Source organism: Lissotriton helveticus, chromosome 10 (genome assembly GCF_964261635.1).
Source record: "Lissotriton helveticus chromosome 10, aLisHel1.1, whole genome shotgun sequence".
Classification (NCBI taxonomy): Eukaryota; Metazoa; Chordata; class Amphibia; order Caudata; family Salamandridae; genus Lissotriton; species Lissotriton helveticus.
This window is the reverse complement of record NC_136071.1, coordinates 614731182-614753803: the sequence shown is the minus strand read 5'-3', so window position 1 is coordinate 614753803 and position 22622 is coordinate 614731182.

The window sequence follows — 22622 nt, the reverse complement described above, 5'->3', positions numbered from 1 at the left end:
CTACTAAGCTAGGAGAAGATCTCCCAATAGGACCTTTGGTGTGTTAAGCATTCCTAATATTTCTGCTGTTTTCCCCTAAAACAACCTCATTTATCACTGTTGTGTATTCCTTGATTTTCCTTCTCCATTCCCCAAACACTTTACTTGGCTCTCCAGGCTTTTCTTGCTTGATTTCCCATCAGCGACCATTACATTTTTTTTTCCCCCAATTGAGAACTTTAGACTTAACGAGTTGACAGGGTGGGTATATCACATGTCTTCGAACAATCCTTACAACTTCTTCCACCGCTTCTTTCTTGATCTCTCTTTCGCCCCCCTGACCACAGTGAAGCAACACTACACCTAGCTAGAACACTTTTTTACCAAATACACTTCCTCTTCTTAAAACTAGATAGGGACATCTTGAAACAAAGATCCTACCATTTACAGCAGTGGAGTGGTGTACCTCATCTTTCAAATGGACAAAGGGCCAGAGTTGGGAACACTCTTTGGCCCTGCCCCATAGAAACATCTTTAGCTATATTCTTTAATGATTTACTAACAGTTTCAAGCAGCTGGATAAGCTTAACATTTTGAGTGTTATTCAAAACCATAGCTTTTAACATTTCCTGGAAAGTTACTTGCATTAGAGAAAGAAGATTCAACATTGACAGATCTTGGGTAAAGTGAGAAACGATTCCCAGAGAGTTCATCTCATTTGTTAATTCATATTTGTCTTGCTTGTCTTCATTAGTCCCTCTCATAGGTCCAACAGTGGATTGCTCAAACTCTTCACGTTCAGCAAAAGATACACATTCATGCTGCAAATAGCTTACTGATTCAATAAATGCTGTGCCTATCCCAACTCCTTTCATAAGTATTGGGGACTATGAAGATCTTGGGGGTCTATGTCATGTGGGACCGTCCCAGGATAAGGAAGAGAAAGACTGTGATGACCTGTTTCCCCCTTATATCTCTCCTGTACTTTACTTTCAGTCTCCTTTGGATGAGGATGATAGCGGTCCCTTTAAATCGCCCTACTTCCTGGAGGCCGATCCATACCATGTGACCACATCACATGCACCAATGATTTTCGGCGGGACGGCGGAACGGGACGTTATAGCCAGTAGAGAGAGAGACGAGAGTGGGATTACCGAAGAACAAACAAGAGTTGGACGCAAGGAGAAGAGTAGCAAATCCATCACACTGCTGGCGGAGGATGCTGAGGATGTGAGGGAAACCACGGTCGGGAAAACCATTACCAGAAGGTCGTAAGCAGAAAGAAGGGAGCCGGACCCTCTTCGGCATCGCCTACAAACCAGCCACGGCTCTGGAGGAGAGTGGCTACCAGAGGTACATAGACGTATCCTGGGGTTATTTGGGAGGGGGAGGTCTATAGAAATGGATTCCCCAAACAAACCCGGGGAGGGTTAAGAGACCGCTTCTAAAGAAAGGTCAGGCCGGGATCTTTTCCCCTCTATGAGACGACCACAACCCTGGGTGGTGGTGTTTGGTATTGGTGTTCCTTTTCACGACCCTCCCTTGAATGTCGAGAATTACTAAAACCCTTGACTAAAATCCACTATCCATGTTTCTTTTTTTTTTTTACATGACCTCCGGTGAAAATTCTACGAAACGAGGAAGAAGTTAGTCCAAGTACATCCTCTGAAAAACAAGATGGAAGATTACAAGAGAACTATCTAAAATAACTGTGAAGTAACAGTAAATAAAATCTTTATTTTCTAAAACAGTGCCACTCCCACCTTGCTTGCCCAATTCACATATGGTGGAGAATGCGTGCATAAGCTCCATTGTACAATAATGGAAAACCTAATCCAACAGCTTATAAGAGGCCAAGAAAAACTTGAATGGGCAGTCGAGAGGCAAATGACTTCCGCACAAGCGGACAGAGAAATGTTCTCTGCCTCCCTTAATCAACAACTCGAGACCCTACATAAACTGACTGAGAGACAGGACCGTGTCACTATGCATTCCTCCTCTAAACGTGGGAACCGGAGTAATCTACCTACGATAGCCTTACAAAAACTTGCGCCTGGGGGTGACCCAGACGCATTTTTGTTAAATTTTGAAAGAGCAGCCAAGGCCTCCGGATGGACGGAACAGAAGTGGCCTTTTATTTTAGCCCCGCTGTTGTGTGGAAAAGCCCAAGCCGCTTATCAAGTCGCTAACCCCACCGGTAACACCTCCTACAAAGAGGTGAAGGAAATCATCCTGGAGCACCTAGGAGTTGATGCCAAGGCATATTGATTGCGGTTTCGAAAAGAGAAGGGGTGTCCCGGAGACAGCCCCAAGACATTGTTTTTTAAATTAAAAACCGTGGCTGACAAATGGCTTAAACCCCAAGAGAAAACCAAGGAAGAAATACTATCACTTATTTATCTTGAACAATTCATGGAAGCACTCCCTTTTTCCACCCAAAGGTGGCTTAGACAGCACACAGGCCTCTCTGTAGAACAAGCTATCGAAATGGCCACAACATATACATGAGCACAACCAAGACCAGGGATTTGGGATACAGAGAAACTACGTGCCAGCTTAGGGAAACAAGAAAAAAGAAACCCAAAACCTTTAAATGAACCTGTGAAATCACACCCGTTTAAACCAGATACCACTATACCAAAAGGACCCCAGTGTTTTGATTGTGGGGCCTGGGGGCATATAGCCCGGTTCTGTCCCCATAAGAAAAATCAAGACAGACCAATGGATGTAAGCTACGTACCCAAACATGTCTTATATACCGAAGAGATGGGTTTGTGCTTCTACGTAAGTCTGGTGGTAAATGGGATACATGTAAGGTCTCTACTTGACTCCGGCTGCAGGCAGTAGGTCACACATGCTGACTTAGTCCTCCCTAAAAACTTTCATTATAACAAACAAATACCCATCGGTTGCGAACACGGGGACGTTAAATCATATCCACTGGCCAGGCTAGGGGTGAGGTTACCTGATGGGAAGGAACTTTATGTCAATGTAGGTGTCTTACCCAAACTCCCCGAAAAATGTATCATAGGTACGGATAACACTACGTTTATGTCACTTCTCCAATGTAATGTTCAGGATACACAAAAAAAGACCCCCGTCCTTCTCTCCCAAGCACCCTGGCAAGGCGATCCCCGTTTTAGATATGCACAGAAAAACGACCCCACTCTCAAAACGGCCTGGCAACAAGCGTTCTCTTCCATTTCCAATGTGGTTACCTATCCTGCATTCATAATAGAAAAGGACCTCCTTTACAGGAAAGGTAGTGAGTCTGCCCAAAAACAATTACTCGTCCCACAGGCCTTTAGAGACCGAGTCATGTTTTTTGCACACAGCCACCTTTTGGCTGGTCACATTGGGGCCCAAAAAACAGCCAGACAATTCTGGATCAACTCTATTTACAGGGGAATCATGCTAATATTACGAAATACTGCCAAGAATGTGAGATCTGCCAGCGAAAGAACCCCTATCAACCTCCCGGATTATGAGGTGAATTGAATTGAACTGAATTGTAAGGTGATTTTTAAGGTAAGAAAAGGCTAAGAAAGGCTTGTTTCCCTCTAATTTCCTCAGTGCCCAATTGAGGCACTAGTCTCAAGCAATAAGCTTATGTAGCAGCAAATATTGTCAGTCCTATAAATCCAGCCAATCCTGATGTACAACACAGGAAGCCACGGGAAGACACAGGGGGGAATTCTATGTCAGGACTGGAGGCGAGGATTATGCCTTCTCTCTTCACTTTTTATTACAGCAGCCAATATTAACAAAACACAACTACGTTTCCCATGAATGCTTGGGAAAACTGTAGTACAAAGAAAACGTCCAATCAGGAACAGTCCTGTGGTCTCCAACCATGGACGTTCCAGCCCCAACATAGTCCATCCTCACTTGCCCTACATCCTCTTTTTTCGCTGCTGCACAGCCGAGTAAGTGCCTTTCTTACATCTGTTTGATTACTGTTTCTTAAACTGCTGTGATTTATTTACTGTTATTCATAGCATTTTGTGCGCGATTATGCACGTGCGTTAGCGCAGCTCTGCCACGTTCTTTTACAGTTTTTTGTACCTATGCTAATTGTATATTGTGCTGGAATCGCTTGTTAGTTTTGGTTATTTTGTGCTGAAGCGGTTTTGCCGCGTTCTTCCTTAATTCTAGGAACTGCTTACGTTTTATTTTGAGTCAGCAGAAGCTTCTCTGCTCCTACGCGGCTTTCCCCTGGTGAGCTCGACCCTGACCTCCCGCTGCCAGGGGGCATTGGAGGCAGCGGGACTCAGCGTGTGCGTTCAAATTCCTGAGGGGATTGAGCGGCACGCCCTAGTCCTTCGAGTATTCCGGCCTGAGGGAGACGCCTCTGTGGCTGTAACCGATCGTGCCGCCCGACTGCTCTCGCCGATCGTTCTTTCTACACTCTGCTGCCTGAGATACTGTGATTTACGGGCAGCTGAGTCTGTATTGTGTAAAAAAAAACACCCGTTTGGGTCAGTATCAATCAGGCTTCTGACGCCTGTTGGGGGCGATACCCAGGCCGGACTTTCTAATAGAGTGCTAATTGCACCAGGAGTTTTCTGTGCCCCAGGGCTTAGACCCGTGAATCAGCGAGTTCCTCTCACCACAATTCAGGCTGCCATCCATCTCCCATAAGGTAAAGCCTTCAATACAAGGCTTCCCGGTCTGCCATCCAGACCCCCTTTAGCAAGCCTCATCAATCCACATCTCGTCCTAGTCATTAATGGAAATGGACTATGAGGAAGACTCCCAGGGAGGAGAAAACACCCTGATGAGTTCTATGAAGCAGTAGATGCTTCAATATATAGAGCGGAGGGCAAAGGCATATCGCCCCTAGAAGAGAGATTAATCCCTACAGCCCCCGCCGCCCAGCCTGGGCCCCCAGGTATCCCCCTGCCATCAGACCTTGCCCCTCCGCCAAACGCGCCCGCAATATGGGGGTGGATTTTAGCGCCTTTGATAGGCTCAAGCAAGCCTTTCTTGCCACCCAACCAAGCTTGCCACCTGCAGGAGATGGTTTGCAAACCCCACACAACGCTATTCTCACCAATGATGAAGGGGACGCTGACACTTAGCCAGGCACTTCGAGACCATGGCTCCCCTCCCGGCCCTTCCAAGACGCCTCTGACATGTTTGCTCCCGATGAGACCATCCACCCTCGCTCATCGGATTGGGACCCAGCCGACAAAGTTTACCAGATATGTGGCAATGCGTATTCGGAAGCCTTTAGAGAAAGAGGCCCGTAACTGCATTCAAGCAGAATGCCACCGGCTGTCCCTGGAGCGTAAGGTGACCCTCACCCCAGAAATTGACACTCGCATGGCCACTTCCCTACAGAAATGTATTAAAGACCTCACTGATTCAGAGGCAGGGCAGTGGCGCAAGGAGGGCACTTTGGAGAGCCATTTGTCAAGGAGTTAGGTAAATTTGTTAACACCTTTAACTCCCTTGACAAGGCACAATCGTCTATTAAGAAGGTATTCCCCCGGGTTTTCTGGGGGACCGGTCAAGGTAGGGGCCGCTTGACCTGCCGCCCTTCCAACCAACCCCCAAGGGGTCAGGGATCCAGGAAAGGTCAATACTAAGACCAGTCCTGGTTTGGGAACTTTTATCCCGCAAGAGGCAAGGGCAGAGGATATTGAGAAGCAGCAGCCTCAACTAGTCCTGTGAGTGTTCTCCCTTCTTTCTGTTTAAAGGTAGGGGGGAGGCTGGGGATTTTTTTCCAGGCCTGGACTTCCATCACAGAGGACCCATGGGTGTTACTAACAGTTTGGGGTTTTCACATAGACAATGGCGAAACCTCTCAACGGTGCAGACCCCGACCCATCCAGATTCCCAGCAGGAAGCCTCCATCGTGGACACGGAGGTCGCATCTCTCCTAGCCAAAGGGGCTATCGCTCCCTTCACTCCTCACCCCGGGGATTCATCAGCAACATCTTTTTAGTAGACAAGACGGATGGGGGCAAGCGACCCGTAATCAACCTCAGCAAATTCAACGAGTGGTTGGTCTACCACCACTTCAAAATGGAAGGAATTAATCTCCTCAGAGATGTCCTGCACCCTTCAGACTGGATGGTATGGCTGGACTTAAAAGACGCCTACCTGGTTATTCCAGTCTTTCCTCCCCATTGGCGGTTGCTCCAGTTCACCTGGCAGCAGCAGACGTACGAGTTTTCCACTCTCCCTTTCTGCTTATCTCCGGCTCCTAGGTGCTTCACCAAAGTCTTCAAGCAAGTTGTGGAGTTCCTGAGAGCTGGGGGTATATGAATGATTGCTTACTTGGACGATCTGCTCCTGCTGGATGTGTGCCCTCTCCAACTTCTGCGCCATCTTTGGATGGCGGTGGATCTTCTCCAGAGTTTACGGTTTGTAGTCAACAAGACGAAGTCGATACTCATGCCTACTTATTCTCTTACGTTTCTAGGCTTCGAAATAGACTCCACTTCCTCCACTCTCAGTCTACTGACCAGGAAGGTCTCAAACATTCAGCTCGAACTGAGACGGTCCCTCTCCAAACATCAGGTGTCACTCAGGGATTGGCCTGAATAGTGAGTCTCCTCTCCGTCTCGATCCAGGCCATCTTCCTGGGGCCTCTCCACTATCGACCACTGCAACACCTCAAAGCGGTGTATTTACGCAGAGGGTGTCCCTACTCCTACAAGGTGGTTCTGTCCGAGGAAGCACGGGAAGAGATCAGGTGGTGGCTGGAGCACATGGAAGCCTGGAACGGCCGAGCAATCTTCAGGTCTGCGCCAGACTTGGTGATAGAGTACGATGCCAGCAGAGTAGGCTGGGGACCCAGATGCGGCGGTTTTTCTACAGGAGGGTTATGATCTCCAGAACAACGAAGATTACATATCAACTGCTTAGAGCTCCTTGCAGGATCCTTCGCTGTCCGTTGCTGGACGAGAGACTCTATCCAGTCCTCCATCCTCTTAAAGAGTGACCACATATCTGCAGTCTGTTATATCAACCATTTAGGGGGCAAGAGATCCACAGCCCTCTCGGACTTGGCCTCCGGTTTTTGGCATTACTGTCTGGACCACCAAGTGTCAGTCAGGCGGAGTACTTACCCGGTGGGGAGAACCAGGTTGCGGATTTCCGATCCCGTAACTTCAGGGACTCCAGCCTTTGGAAGCTGGACCCAGAGGTATTTCTGAAGTTGAATGACTGTTTGGGTCCTTTTTCAGTGGACCGGTTTGCCTCAAGACTGGATCGTCAACTCCCACGGTTTTTCAGCTGGAGACTGGACCCGTTGGCAGTGGCCACGGATGCCTTCCTCCAGGACTGGAGTCAAGAGGTGGGGTATGCTTTTACCCCCTTCACAATGATCACAAGAGTGATGGCTCAGATCAGGAGGCAGCAAGCGGAGGTGGTAATAGTCACCCCCTTGTGGAGATCTCAAGTTTGGTTTCTGGTTCTTCTAGAACTTTCCTGGGATTCTCCAATCCTACTCCCCTGGTTTCCAACTCTCCTTCTGAGCCCCGACCAAGTTCCCCATCCACTGATCCACTGCTTCAGAGGAACCTGTTGTGGCTCATGGCATAGAGGATTACAGGAGGCTATGGGAGGTCCCAGGCCTTTCGGAAAAGGCTGAAGCGTTTATGTCCAAGGCTTGGGGGACAGTACGGTCAAACAATACAGGTCTGCTTGGAGCAGATGGTCCCGTTGGTGTGTGCGACAGAGTCTCAATCCCTTGGACGCAGATGTAGTTCATAACCTAGACTCTAGTGGCCTGGCTTACAGGTCAATAACTACCTCGGTCAGCCATTTTGGTGAGTCATGTGCCACTTAACGCCACAACGATTGGGGAACATCCCCTCATAGGCAGGCTTCTCCAAAGCATCAGGCTGTCTCTGCCTCCGGAGCCTCATTATTCAGCCCTTTGGGATGTGAATCAGGTCCTCAACTTGTTCTTATCTTGGCAACCTAACCGTTTTCTATTACGGAAGGAGCTGTCAGCTAAGCTAGCCATGCTGCACTGCCGCATTTCCTGAGGCTGTGTCTCGGACTTGAGAGCTCTGGATATCACGACCAGGATATTCACTCTTAATTGAGTGACATTTACCCTACTTAGAAGGACAAAGTGTCACACAAGAGTAATCACATATCCGGAGTTCCAGGACTCACCTAAGCTGTGTGTGGTCCATTGCTTGAAAGCATATGAGGAAATGACAGAGAAGTTCAGTACTCCAAGAGAGCGACAACTCTTTATCACTTTACGCAAGCCTTTTAAGGCAGTTACTTCCCCACCATAGCCAGGTGGGTTATGCAAGAGGCAGGCATTAGCCATAAGGACTTTGGAGCACACTCGGCATGAGGAGCAATGCCCTCTAAAGCATTTGGCTTGGGTGACTGTTTGGAGGATATCCTTAACCCGGCAGACTGGTCCTCGGACTCCAACTTTAAGAGATTCTACTTCAAGCCAGTGCTGGATATGGTTCACCTCGTAGTGAGCAAGCTTTAAACTAGCATATTCCTTGCTCCAGTCCTGACATAGAATGAAAAATGTCCTAGCTAACGTAACTGAAAGTTTCAATTCTATTAAGGACTCGGAGGCTTTTATGTGACGGTTACCCGCCCCGTATTTGAGTAAGTAATACAGTTTGTCTTCTGAATTGTTTGGATAATGGTTTCGATTTGATTTCTTAAAAATCTGTCTCACTGCTATTCGTCCGCAGGCTTTGACAAATGCTTGTTCGGGGTCCCTTAGTTCTTGTAGGATCTGATGCGAATAAACAAGACTCATGAAAGTGTTCCAAGGGCTGACTACGCGTGAAGAAAGAGGATGAAGTGCAAGTGAGGACGGACTATGTTGGGGATGGGACGTCCCTGATTGGACGTTTTCTTCGTACTACAGTTTTCCAAAGGGTTCATGGGAAACGTACTTGTGCTTTGTTAATATTGGCTGCTGTAATAAAAAGTGAAGAGAGAAGACATAATCCTCGCCTCTGAGTTCCTTAATAGAACTGAAACTTTCTGTTACGCTAGCTAGGAAATTTTTCATTCAGGCAGAGCCACAGGGCACAAGCCGCAGCAACTCACCAGAATGGCTGTCTCCACACCCAGTGCTACCTGCACTGAAATCACCTAATGTGCCCCCTCAACTTTAAGATCAACTGACACTCGATTTGAGAGCTTTGGATCACTTGCCATTTCTCTTAAGTGGGGGGGAGTAGAGGGCAAAAACCTCCCCCACATGTCTACCCCCACTGCTGATCTCCGGCCTGACCTTATCTCCTGGCCACTGATCCTCCTTGAGGCATGACCGGCCCTGTGAATAGATCCTTCAGGTCACAGTCCACAAGCTGTAGGTCTGTCAAGCCCGCTCCAAAGGAACATCCTCACTCCGTCATGTGCAGTTTCACTGGTGGCGTCCTCCTGCAGTGTGTAGCGGGACCACACCCTTCAATGAGCAGCACCCTCTCCGCAGTGTCTCCCTCTGCGAGCAGCGTCTCCCTATGAGCAGCATTATTGTTTAAATAATTAAAATCATTGACAGTGCAAAAAGACAAATACCTCCCCCCCCCCAACAAGAAATATTCCTGGCCATCATCATAAAACCAAATAGAAAACACATTTCATAGGGTAAAGGAGGCTCACAAAAGGACCTGTGTAAACCCCAGGACATTAATAAACAAGTCTTCCACCTTAAGATTTTAGCCTCCATGTTACTCTATTATGATTTAAAACATGAACAGAAGACAAGTGATCCACGGTAATTGGTCAGTTATTCCAATGCAATTTAAGACAATATATTTAAGTCCCTTTCTTAAATGAAATAAAAATTGTTTTACGAAATTTCCCATAATGGGCCAGACCCATGGTATGTGTAGGGGTAAGACAGAGGGGTATTGCCTCCTTGCAAGTTTGACTACCATTTAATCAAAACAGAGGCATCAAAAGTGTACAGCAAGCGCTCCCAAATGTCAGGCAACAGAGGAGTAAATGGGTAAACGATGAATTCTCATAATTGCACATTCTGCACTTTGAGTGTGCTGCTTATCGGATCCAAGAATCTTGCAACCAAAATGTTTCTCCTGTATTCCCTGTTTAGCGGTACTTTAAAGTAATGTTGTAGACACTTAGTTTCATAAGCGGGAAGGATATATTCAAACATCATGGCATTTAACTCCAGAGAGGTGAAGTGGCATATGAAAAGCTTCTGACGCCCCAGGAGATTTTATGAATTAACGGGACAGACACTTTTCTGGCTGTGGCTGATCGAAGTGCTTTATTAGGGGTGTACCAATCATTGAGTACTATAATCTCTGATTCTGCATTTGACCATATTCGTGGCATATGGCAGTTGTGTCAGATTAATTACAGCTGCACTTCAGTATTTGAGGCAGTGTGTGGGAATATCATGGGTGTGTCTTTGCAAATGTGTCTGTTTTCAGGTATTTATAACAATACCTGTGTATCAGAAACTAGGTTATTGGGCATTCAAGTGAGTAACTGGGCGTATGAAGGTAACCTGAGACCTTTGGAGGGCGTACCTAGATATGCGAAGGAAGAACTTTAAGCTTCTTCCCTGCCATGATAACTCTATTCCTCCACATCATATACTGCATCCAAATAAATATGTGTTAACTATGATATACTTTCATCTGCATTTGTTGCTAATGTATTAATCTAGCCATTTTATGTCAATCATGTCACTTTAAAAAAACACACAAAATCATGTCATGTCATGGAAGAATCCAAAGATTTTGTGATGTCACTTTGGGACAAAGACTAGGTAACATCAGTTCCATTACCTCTGCTATTTTGTTGACTAGCATCTTGCCTCTAGGTTTATGTTCTTGAAATATAAAACATACAGCTACTGAGCACCGGTGTATTTTTCTAATCCCACATCCCTACATTCATAAGTCATTCATTGTTACTGAATAGTTGCTATAAAGAAGCATCATTGTTCTATTTAATTTGGGAGGCAATTTTCAGTCTGGAACATTAAACTCTAGGTTCTGGAGAGAAACCATTATAAATGTATGCCAGTGCTAAAGGCATAAACAGCCTCTGACACCATGGACAATCTGATGGGCTGAGGCTACCTCAAACCATTGTAGAACAATACCTAATGACAGTTAACTAGGGAGGGCGCATGTTCGCGGGAATTTACCCACTCTGGTAATTTAAAAAAAGGGTTAACTGTCATTAAAGAAATTGGAAAAAACAAACAAAACTAAGCAGGGTGCATTAAACTTTTAAATCACACTGTCTCCCTTAGTAACCTCTGCATATAACCTGCTTTGTGAGATGCACTCTAAGTGATGTGGTCTAGCAACTAGCGCGGCAGACAAAGGGACACAGGTCCAAATCCCACTCCCGGCTCTACATACTGTGATTCTGGACCACTCACCTAATCTCCACATACCTATGGTGCTCCTGTGAAACACTGTGAAGTCCCTGCGCTATATAAACTGAAAACAAATTAGGATATATCTAGAGTAGCCGGTAATTCGCGCTCTTTTTAATTCTAGGATTTGGGTGATTAGATTCTGACTTACACTGGCTTCCTTCCAGGGACTTTCTGTTCACAGGCAATGTGTGCTCCACCTAACGTTAGCCCGTTGAAAAACACCATGGGTGTTCCTAGCAATGTGGCTCTCCTTGATCAAATTATCTGCATGATAGTTTTGTTAGTATAATTATACTTTATTGAATGACGTGATTGTCGCCTGGAAAACAAATAGGACTGAAGACCAAAGTTCAATAAAAAATAAAAGAAAGCCAGGTTGTCAGAAAATTCACAATAAGCGTGCATGAGATGAATTTACACATAATGCATATCAGAGAAAATTATTTGCTAGACATTCTGAAAACTTGAATGGATGTTAGAATTAGAACTGGATGGTTTGTAGTCTTCTAGTGAATTGCTTGAGAATCCTAGCATAGAGGGTTTTTACTGTTTTCCAACTTGCTGGTGATTAAGGCTTGAGTGACACTTTTTGTAGTGTTGTTTTGGAGCAATTTGAAGATATACAGGAGCTCTCCCCGCTGAGGGAACCGGGGCTGCGAGCTGCGTGCATTGCCATACGTGCTGTTTTATTCTGTGTACTGTATTTTAATCACTTGCTTCTTGAGCGTTTTTAAACGTTTGAAATTGTAAAATTTAGCACTTCATACCTCACTCTGCCGCTTTTGTCTGGGGGGCTTGAAAGCTAAGGGGAATATTTAATGTAGGCACACTGACACTTTAATCACCTCCAGCAGTCTCTCTACCGGTACTACCGCTTCTGCCGACACTCGGCCGCGGTGGGCGCCATCTTTAGTCAGGCGGGGACAGCGCGCTAGTCGCGCCGTCCTCCCGCCCATTGCCTACTTAAGGGTTTCTTTCCTCAGCGCTCGTCGCCCTACAGGAGCTCTCCCCGCTGAGGGAACCGGGGCTGCGAGCTGCGTGCATTGCCATACGTGCTGTTTAATTCTGTGTACTGTATTTTAATCACTTGCTTCTTGAGCGTTTTTAAACGTTTGAAATTGTAAAATTTAGCACTTCATACCTCACTCTGCCGCTTTTGTCTGGGGGGCTTGAAAGCTAAGGGGAATATTTAATGTAGGCACACTGACACTTTAATCACCTCCAGCAGTCTCTCTACCGGTACTACCGCTTCTGCCGACACTCGGCCGCGGTGGGCGCCATCTTTAGTCAGGCGGGGACAGCGCTCTAGTCGCGCCGTCCTCCCGCCCCCTTCTCCTTCCATAATATGTGCAATCCGGCCAGACGGCGCAGCGGGCTGGCGCAGCGGGCGCGCCGGACGCGCGCCGAAGCCGCGCCTAAGCCAAGCCCGTCTGCGCCCGTCCGCGACCGGACTGCACCGGGCGCAGGGCATGCCGCCCAGCCTCCCCCTACAATCAGGTACGATAGCAAAAATTTACTTGCCCTACGTTCATACTCAGTTACTCATTACGTTGACTGCCCCCCCATTGACCCCTTATTCAGCCCACTTTCATGTCCACACTGTAAATGGACAGCCCCTGTTCTAACCTCGGTAGAATCTCACTCACCTTCCCCCCTGAATACCAATCCCACGTACTTCAAGGGAGGTCTCATTAATGCTAGATCTCTAGCTTGTCACAGTCAAGATATATTTGACTTAATATCAGACCACAATTTAGATGCCCTCTTTATCACCGAAACGTGGCTCAATGATTCATCCAACCCCGATCTGGCTACTGCCCTCCCTCCTAATTTCACTTTTTTTAGGCGGGACAGACCGCTTGGGCGTGGTGGTGGAGTAGCATTCGCTATAAAAAAAACCTTCCCCTGCCATATATTCGATTTAGAACATCTCAAAGAAAGTGAGGGCTTAGGCTTCTCAATTAAAATTAATGCCGCCACTTCCTTTTCAGGGGGACTTTTATATCGTCCTCCTGGTAACGCTTCCCCTTTTCTTGACTCATTAGATGAGGTCCTAGGAACATTCATACTGCGCTATCCCAACTTCACCTTGTTAGGAGATTTGAATTTGCATCTGGAGTCGTGTCTGGACCCTCACGCCATCTCCTTTCAACACTCACTAAACATCTTTGGACTATCCCAATATGTCACTGCGCCCATTCATCGCGCAGGGCATACCCTTGATGGTATTTGTTCTAACTTTACGTCTCTAACTACGTCCCCTCCGATACCTCAAATTTGGACTGACCATTCCTTTATTCCTTTTGATATTATGACACAAGCGCCCTTATCGTCCAGCAAGAAACACCCCCCCTCCTCCTTCACAGTCAACTGGAGGAAAGTTATGGAACACATTAAGCTGGACCCTCAACCTTTACCCAAACCCCCGAAATTCACTGGAGACGTAACAGTCGACTCTCATAATTTCCACACATGGATGGACCAAATTGTCTCGGCGAACTCTGCATCTAAAAATCAATATGTGCAACAACATAAAAGTAAACCTAACGCCCCCTGGTTTACCCAGGCCCTTTCCGATAGTCATCTCCAATGTAGAAGACTAGAAAGAAAATGGAGACAAACGTATGATGATGCCACAAGGACATTCTATATTCAACAAAGGAAACTATATCTCTCCAACATAAAAACGGCAAAAAAGGAATACTTTACTAAAGCAATAAATGAGGCCCATCAAAAACAAAAAACAATTTTTACGATAGTGAAGTCCTTCACCCATCCAAAAACTCTCGCGCCCGAAATCCCCCCCTCTGCAAGCCTGTGCAATCAAATCGCAGACTTTTTTGTTGAAAAAATTGGTAATATTCAGAAAGACTTCCCCTTTCCTCTGACCACACCCCATGTGGTAACAGACAATTATCCTCTGCTCTCTAATTTCAAACCGGTTTCTATCCAACAAACACGCAAGGCAATTCTGGCTTGCAAATCAGGAGCTCCCACTGACTCCTGTCCTCCTAGCATCCTGCATCATTTGATTGATACAGTTAACCCCTATATCAACTTTATCATCAATGAATCTCTTGAGTCTGGGACAGTACCTAATGACTGGAAGAAGGCTATAGTGAAGCCTTTAATGAAGAAACCAAACAAATCCCCCACTGACTTGACCAACATGCGCCCTATCTCACTACTCCCTGTCCTTGGTAAGCTCACGGAAAAACTAGTATACGAAGAACTAAAAACTTTTGTAGAGACTGGTAACATCCTGCATCCGCAGCAGTCGGGTTTTCGCTCTGGTCATTCCACCGAAACAGCCCTCATAGAACTAGCTGATTCCATCAAGTTCCTGCAGGATGAGAACAGGCAGGCCGTCCTCATCCTGCTTGACTTAACAGCAGCGTTCGACACCATCTCGCATGTCATTCTTATCAACAGACTGCGAGAGATTGGCGTGACAGGCACAGTTTTGGCATGGGTCACATCTTTCCTATCTAATAGGTCCCAAACTGTGTCCTTGGGTCCCTATCTATCCAGCGAGAAACCTACAACATCAGGAGTCCCCCAGGGGTCCATACTAAGCCCTCTCTTCTTTAACATCTATATGGCACCCCTCCTCGCTGTGATAGAATCGCATGGGATCCTCGTCACGTCATACGCTGACGACACACAACTTGTCGTCACGATTGACAAAAAGTGTGCGAACGCAGAGTGGCGTTTCCAAAATTGTCTTTCGGATGTTTTCCAGTGGCTAAACAAAAATCATTTAAAATGTAATAGCGCAAAAACCGAAATCATTCCTCTGAGTAAAGATCTTTCCTTTTGTCCGAAGGACTGGTGGCCCATAGGATCTGAGGCCCCCCCAGTGCCGTGCCTTCAGCACGTAACCTGGGTGTGCAATTTGATTCATCCCTCTCCTTCGACGAACACGTCAGGATCACGGCCGGACGCTGTTTTGGACTTATTAAGTCTCTAAAGAAATTCTTTGATCTCCTCCCCATTGCAGCCAGAAAATCAGTCGCGGTAGCTCTTATACTTTCCCGACTTGATTACTGTAATGGTTTAATGGCGGGAGTAAAAAAGTCCACCCTCAAAAAGCTGCAAAGCATACAACACGCAGCTGCCCGTCTGGTGCTGGGACTTCCTAGAAGGTCATCAGCCTCCATGGCGCTGAACACTCTCCACTGGCTACCCTTACATAAAAGGATCCTTTTTAAACTCCTTCTTACCGTCTTCAGAGCTATGAAAAACTCAGGGCCCCTTTATCTTGCAAAGCGCTTTGCATGCTATCATCCTCCGCGATGTCTGAGATCCTCTGGAAAAAATCTTATCATCATCCCAAGATTCAAGTATAAAACCAGGGGCGGGAAAACTTTCACCGTCCTGGCAGCCAGGGCATGGAACACCCTTCCGGTCAATCTTAGATTGACGGACAAGGAGAGTAACTTCAGAAAACTTCTAAAGACATGGGTCTATCAACAATCAGACATCTTTGTATTTGCAGCTATATAGCGTCAGCCTTTTTATCTTCTTTCATCTTTCACGTACCTGTTGCACGTTATCTCAGCGCCAAGATGCTCCTTTCGGAGCGAATGCCTGCGCTTTACAAATACCCAAAAATATCAAATATCAATATCAAATATACCTCAGCATCTTCAGGGTATGGAAGCAGGATGCAGTGAAGGTGTTGAGTTGTGCGGTCATGTGCAGTTTGCTGTTGAAGATTAGTCTGAGGTTTCTGAGGTGGTTGTGAGTCGAAGTTGGAGTCCTATGGTGAGGTGTTCTTGCCAAAAAGCATTACTTCTGTCTTGTCGGAGCTTAGTTTCAGACAGTTGGCTTTCATTTAGTTATCCACTTTGGTCATGCATGTGGTAAACTTCTTTCTTGTTTGGTGATGTTGTCAGAGAGGGACAGTATAAGTTAAGAGTCATCGGTGTAGGAGAGGATGTTGATGTTCTGTGCATGGATGCCGTTGGCCAGTGGGATCATGTATGCATTGAAGAGGGTGGGACTCAAAGATAAGCTTGTAACACTCCACAGATGAGTTTGCAGGCTTCCAAGGAGTAAGCTGTCAGGCTGACAGCTTGAGTTCTATCCGTGAAGAAGGAGCAGATCCTTGGATAACAATCCTGTATAGACACCTGATGAGGAAGGGGAGTGAGTCCATGTTAAATGCTGCAGAAAGGTTCAGGAGAATGAGGGCTGCCATGTCTCCTCTGTCAAGGAACATGCAGATGTCATCTGTGCAAGGCAATGAGTGCTGTTTCTGTACTATGGTACGGCCTGAATCCATACTGTGCAGCGTTGAGGAGCTGGTGGTTGCTGAGATGGTCAAACAGGCATCTGTTCATTACTTTATCCAAGAACCTTACCGTGTATGGTACGAGGAAGACGGACCTGTATTTGGAAAGCATTGCTGGGTCAGGGGATGGTTTCTTGAGCAGAGGCATGATGATGGTAGGTTTCCAGGTGTCAAGGATTGTGGCTGAGGATGGGTGTTAGTGCTCAGCTGATCAGTAAAAGTCCTTTGATGAAAGCATGGTGGAGGCAAACATGAGATGGGCTCTGGGTGGATGGTCTTTATGATAGCCGCGTTTCCGATGATGGTAATGATGGGCCACAGTGTTAGCGTTGGTTCTTTGGCTGTGATGAGAAGTTAAGTTACAATGGTGAACGGATTGTTTGAGGGTTGAATTTGCCATATATGGATGTGATTTTGTTACAGAAGAATTCTGAGAGCTTGTTGCACAGCTCCTGTTAGGAGTTGATGTTTTAGATGCTGAAGGAGGTGCATTAAAATCTTTGATGATGGTAAAGATTTCCTTGCTGCTATTAGTGCCTGCATCGATGTGATTTGCAAGAGCTCTGCGCTTAGTAATCCATATTTGCTGCTGGTAGCAGCTTTGGGCTTATTTGAAGGAGTCATTATCTGTAGTGTCTTGATTTGTTGTCCATTTGTGCTCCAGTTGCGTGCAGTGTCATTTTATCAGCATGAGTTCCTCTATGTTCCAACACTCTTGTAGTTGTTCTCTTGCTATTAGGTTGCACTTGAGGGGGGCAAGGTGTTGGATCATGCAGTGATCCAGCTGTTGTGGTTCTTGAATGCTTTTGGCAAGTTGCTTGTGTGCCTGGGCCGATGTGCGGAGAACCCCACTACTCTATTGTAATGCTTTTCCAGCTGTGGCGCATGACTCCTGTGGTAGTAGGTGTATGGTGGTAGGGATTGTTATACTGAAACTGACAAGGGCATGGTGTCCATGTCATAGTTGCTGGCTTCTCGAATGCCATGTTGCTGATTGACAGGAAAATCGGGTCTAATAAATATCCGGCGGTGTGGGTGCATTTGGTAATGTGCGGGTTAAGGTTGATGTTTCTGAGGTTTTCCGGAAGGGCTATAGAGTTTGGGCCGGTGTTGTCTCCTAGATTAAAGTTAAGGTCTCTGATGTAATCTGTGATGTCGGTAGCAAAATTTGTGCAGGGTCCTGATGGTCTGTATACAAGGGTTCCTCTCAATAAGAAGTTTGCTCTGATGAGTATCTTGAACGTGAGGTGTTCCATGTAGGTGGTGGTAGTATCCGTGTAAGTGGTGCACCTGATGGTATCTTTGAAATGATGGTAAGTTCAATTCTGGAATTATGCAACGTGAGGTGTTCCATGTAGGTGGTGGCAGTATCCGTTTAAGTGGTGCACCTGATGGTATCTTTGAATTGATGGTGAGTTCAATTCTGGAATTATGCTGATGGTCCTGCTTTCTTGGCGGATGAGTGTGGCTCAATGGTTAGAGCGGCAGACCCTGATGCAGAGTTCCGGCCCGGGACCAGTGTTCAATTCCTGCCTCGGCGGGTCTTGGGCTCAATTTCCTCGGACCTGACAATTCTCGCCTCGGTGCCTATTCTAATCATGGGCCCCACGCTGCAACTCTGGGCAACAGCTTGCCTAACCTCCACACCGGCCCCAACAGAACTAGGATGCCTGGCTTCACCCTGTGCGTGCCCAGGAGTGGACACTTCACAGGGAAAGCCAGGAAGGGTTCCACAGCGGTATGAGTAATAGCGCCAGGAAACCGCTTGGTGGCAGTGCGCTCTTCAAATACCTTGACATTTACATTTACATTTACATTTGGCAATCTTGTAGCCGGCGGGTAAAGCTGTAGCACTGTCCGGCGCAGAGCTTGAGTCTAGCCATGTTTCCATGTGGAAGAGCAACTTTATCAGTTTACTCATTATCAAAGGATTTTACATGCCCGATCATGATGTTCCCAGATTACACGGAGCAAGTGCAGAGATGCGGAAGCACTAACATAGTACTGAAACACCAGCTTCCTGACCTGGAACTTCCCTACTCCCTGCTGTTCCCCAGCCAAGTTGAGGGTAGTGGCAAAAGGCATAGTCCGCTCCTTCGACTCACCCGCGGAGGAGAGGGACACCGATGGGGTAGGCACGGTAAACTGGGATATATGAAATCTACAACAGTGACACCTAATCCAGAACAGAGCAGATTGGAAAGTCAGGGCACCTTGGAGGTTGTGGCGGCGCTCGTAACTACGATATATTGGGAGTGTCAAGATGCGTGCTCTTCTCAATCAGCAACAACCAGCGGCTCCTCGACTCCCAGGCCAGATGACCCCGATGACACATAGCTGCCAGATGTGACTCCTCAAACTGCCGACGACATTATATGAAGGAACACTAATGCTATGAACCCTGCCAGAGGCAATTCACGCAAGTAGAGACTTAATTGAAATGCTTGCCTGTGTAAATATTTATACTCTGATGATGTATGTAATGCTAATACCTTTGTTAGAGACACGTGCATCTCACATGTTGATTCTCGCCCAAGTACAACAGGTAATTAATACAATGAACACACCGGCGGGGTAAGTGGATGGTATCACTATGTCATAGCGCAATAGCACCTGCCAAACCGACGGCTAGGAGAACTCGCTGACATGGGAAACACATGACACCAGTACTGACACAGTCGAGTATGGTCGGCATGCATCTCAGCCAGTTGGCGCTCTGGAATGGTTTCTGTCCCCATTGGGCCTACACAGCGCACAGAAAACAGCACACACAAGCGGATGCACTGATACACCATTTGCTGAGGTGTGGGTGCCACACAGTTAGACTGCCAAACAACGGCACATGGGCTGACCGCACGTACACCTCATATGCACAATAGCGGCCAGGGACACGCGCACCACGAAAATATACACTCTTGCACATCGGCCTCGATGGCGGGTGGTGACCTCTTTTGACATGAAAGGAACGCAAATGTTGTAGTCAAACCGATGCCACACACCACTACCAGGCACTATACTGGAATAGTTATTTTGTCATTGTTGGACATACAGTATGGACGGACATCTTTGAAGAGTTCGCCCCCAATAGTTACAAATGTTAAGGTTTACACCAAAGATTTCGTTAAGTAGGACCAGCCCGGGGCCCAATATATGTACCGCATATTCGGTATTATGCTGCCCATCTCCGATCCCCTTTGACAATAGTACGAGTCAGCCATGACACAAGTTAACATACTAACATGGAATATACGCGGAATGCACACACCCACGCGTAGATATTCCATATTTGCCTACCTGCAGCATCAATCGACTGGTATCGCCTTGCTACACGAAACACACGTCACACACTGAGTTGGAAAGGCTGCGTAGATGTTGGAGAGGCCAGGTATTCGGCACTACATATTCAGCGCATGCGCGAGGTACACTGGTTTGGGTGAGAGCGGGAATCCCGTTTATGCATGAAGTTGACGTAACAGATGATGAAGGTAGATACTCCTTCATGAAAGGGCGACTAAATGGCCAAACAATATTGCTGGGATCCATATACGCCCCGAACGTAGACCAAACCCCTCTCCTTATGCGCCTGTCAGAGAAGCTAGCTACATGGAGTGGAATCCCTTGGATGGTGGGAGGAGACTTTGACTCCGCGCTTAACATAGACCTGGACAGGTTGTTTCCGCCCCTTAAGAGAACCCCTGCCACATTCAACGCTCAGGCTCTTGCAGACTGGCTAACGCACTGGGCACTCATAGACATCTGGCGAGCTCTAAATTCACCAACACGAGCCTATTTGCATTAGTCGACGGTGCATGGACTACATGTGCGGCTCGACAGACTAATGGGTTTACAATCGCTACTCCCATTAATTAAAAAGACGGAGTATCTGGGTCGGACCCATTCCGATCATAACCCTCTGTGGATGCAACTTGGATGGGAGGTGGATCCCCCACCCCCATACCAACGTGGCGCCTCCAGACTAATGCGTTGGAAGACCCAGAGTTTCGCTCATCATTAAGGATGGCCACTCTTGCATATTTTTAGCTAAAGGAAGACAAGGCGAGTAGTGAATTGATAGAATGGGAAGCTTTTAAAGTAACAATCAGGGGGCATTGTATGGGGCTACGTGGCATGTACGCAAACAGTTGTCTGCCTCCCTTACAAAACTAGAGTCCCAGTTGCTGCGCCATGAGCCGGAAGGTGAAGGGAAGGGTAAAGATCTGCGACACCTAGAGAAACTGCGTGCAGATCATGCTGAGTTGCTGGAGCGCCTAAGATGTCATAATTACACCGCACATACAGCCCCCACAAGTGCCTCAGCTGATCGAGCGGGCCGACTGCTCGCCTGGCTGATAAAACAAGAGCATACTTGCGCTCCGTTAGGGGCTATACGAACACCTGCAGGACACGTGGTATACACACAACATGAAACACATAAAGCCAGCACACAGCACTACACCCAGCAATATCAATCTCGTGGACGCTGCGATGAGCAGAGGTTAGAGGGGTTTCTAGACTCTATACAATTACTCACAGTTGATGACGAACATGAGGCAATACTCAATGGACACCTCACAATAGAGGAGATCGGAGATGCCGTTGGTTCGCAGGTCTCCCGGAGGATGCCTGGGCCGGATGGCCTGCCAGAGAATTCTATAAGGCATATCGTGTGTAACTCACACAGCGGCTCCATTCTCTATGCACCACCGCCTTAGAAGAGCAAGAGCTCCCTCCCTCACTGAGAGAAGCATATCTGGTATCGCTACTAAAACCAGATAAAGATCCCATGGAACTTGGTTCCTACAGGCCTCTGGCCCAACTTAATACAGATTATGAAATACTAGCAAAGGTGTTAGCAGATAGATTAGCGCAGGGGGTCCCCACGTTGGTCCATACTGACCAGAATGGCTTTTTGCCCTCCCAGAGCACATTTCTTAACCTGAGGCGCTTTTTCAAAGTAGCAACGGATACTGTACAGGAGTGGCCAAGAGCAGGATGTCTAATATTAGACTTGGAAAAAGCCTTCGACACCCTAGAATGGGACTATCTATCTGCGACACTACAAAAATATGACTTAGGCCCAGGTTTCCTTCAATTAGTAAACCTGCTCCACGGTTAGGGTCAGACTGAGACCATACATCTCAGACGCTATCCCGGGGCGTAGAGGAACTTGGCAGGGATGCCCTCTGTCCCCCCCTTCCTCTTCATGCTCGCAATAGAGCCATTGGCAGGGGCAATGCGTACCACGTTGGGAGACGGTATACCTCTAGGAGATGCTGTGCACCAACTATCGCTCTATGCTGACGATCTCCCCATATACATCAACGACATTGAGATAGTTCCTAATCATTTCATTCATTCATTAGAAACTTTATTCGGTTATTATCATTAAAAAAAAAACATAAAAGTACATTCAGAGTTTACAGTATTAAAAAACAATAATCATGGCAGAGTGAAAATATATGTATTAATTTTCATACATAAATTGATTTCCGCAATCTAAAAATATATTTAAAAAAGGCAGAAACAGATGCAACAGTTAATAGGGTATCTAATTTCTGTATAGCTAAAAAAGCAGGGCGACACTGGTTAACTTCCATGATCTTCAGTATGGGCACAATCCATCTCTTCCTTGGGGTAATATAAAACTTACAAAAGAATAAAATATGAATATCTGATTGCTCCGATAAATCATCACAGGGGCATTTACTTAATTGCCTTTGACCAATTGTTCATATCTGGGAAACTAAAAGCTCTAAAAAGAATAGTTAGCCTGAAACGCGTTAATAAAAACCTTTCGCGATCACTCATGTATAATGTTACATATGGTTTATGTTGCTAGAGGTCATTATTAATTGATGAGGAACCACTATCTATTTCTTCATTTCACCGTTAATTCTTCTTTCTTCCAGGTACTGGATACAACGATTTTTAAGCTCCTTTCTGGGGACATGACACATTAAGAGTGGTTCATCGTAA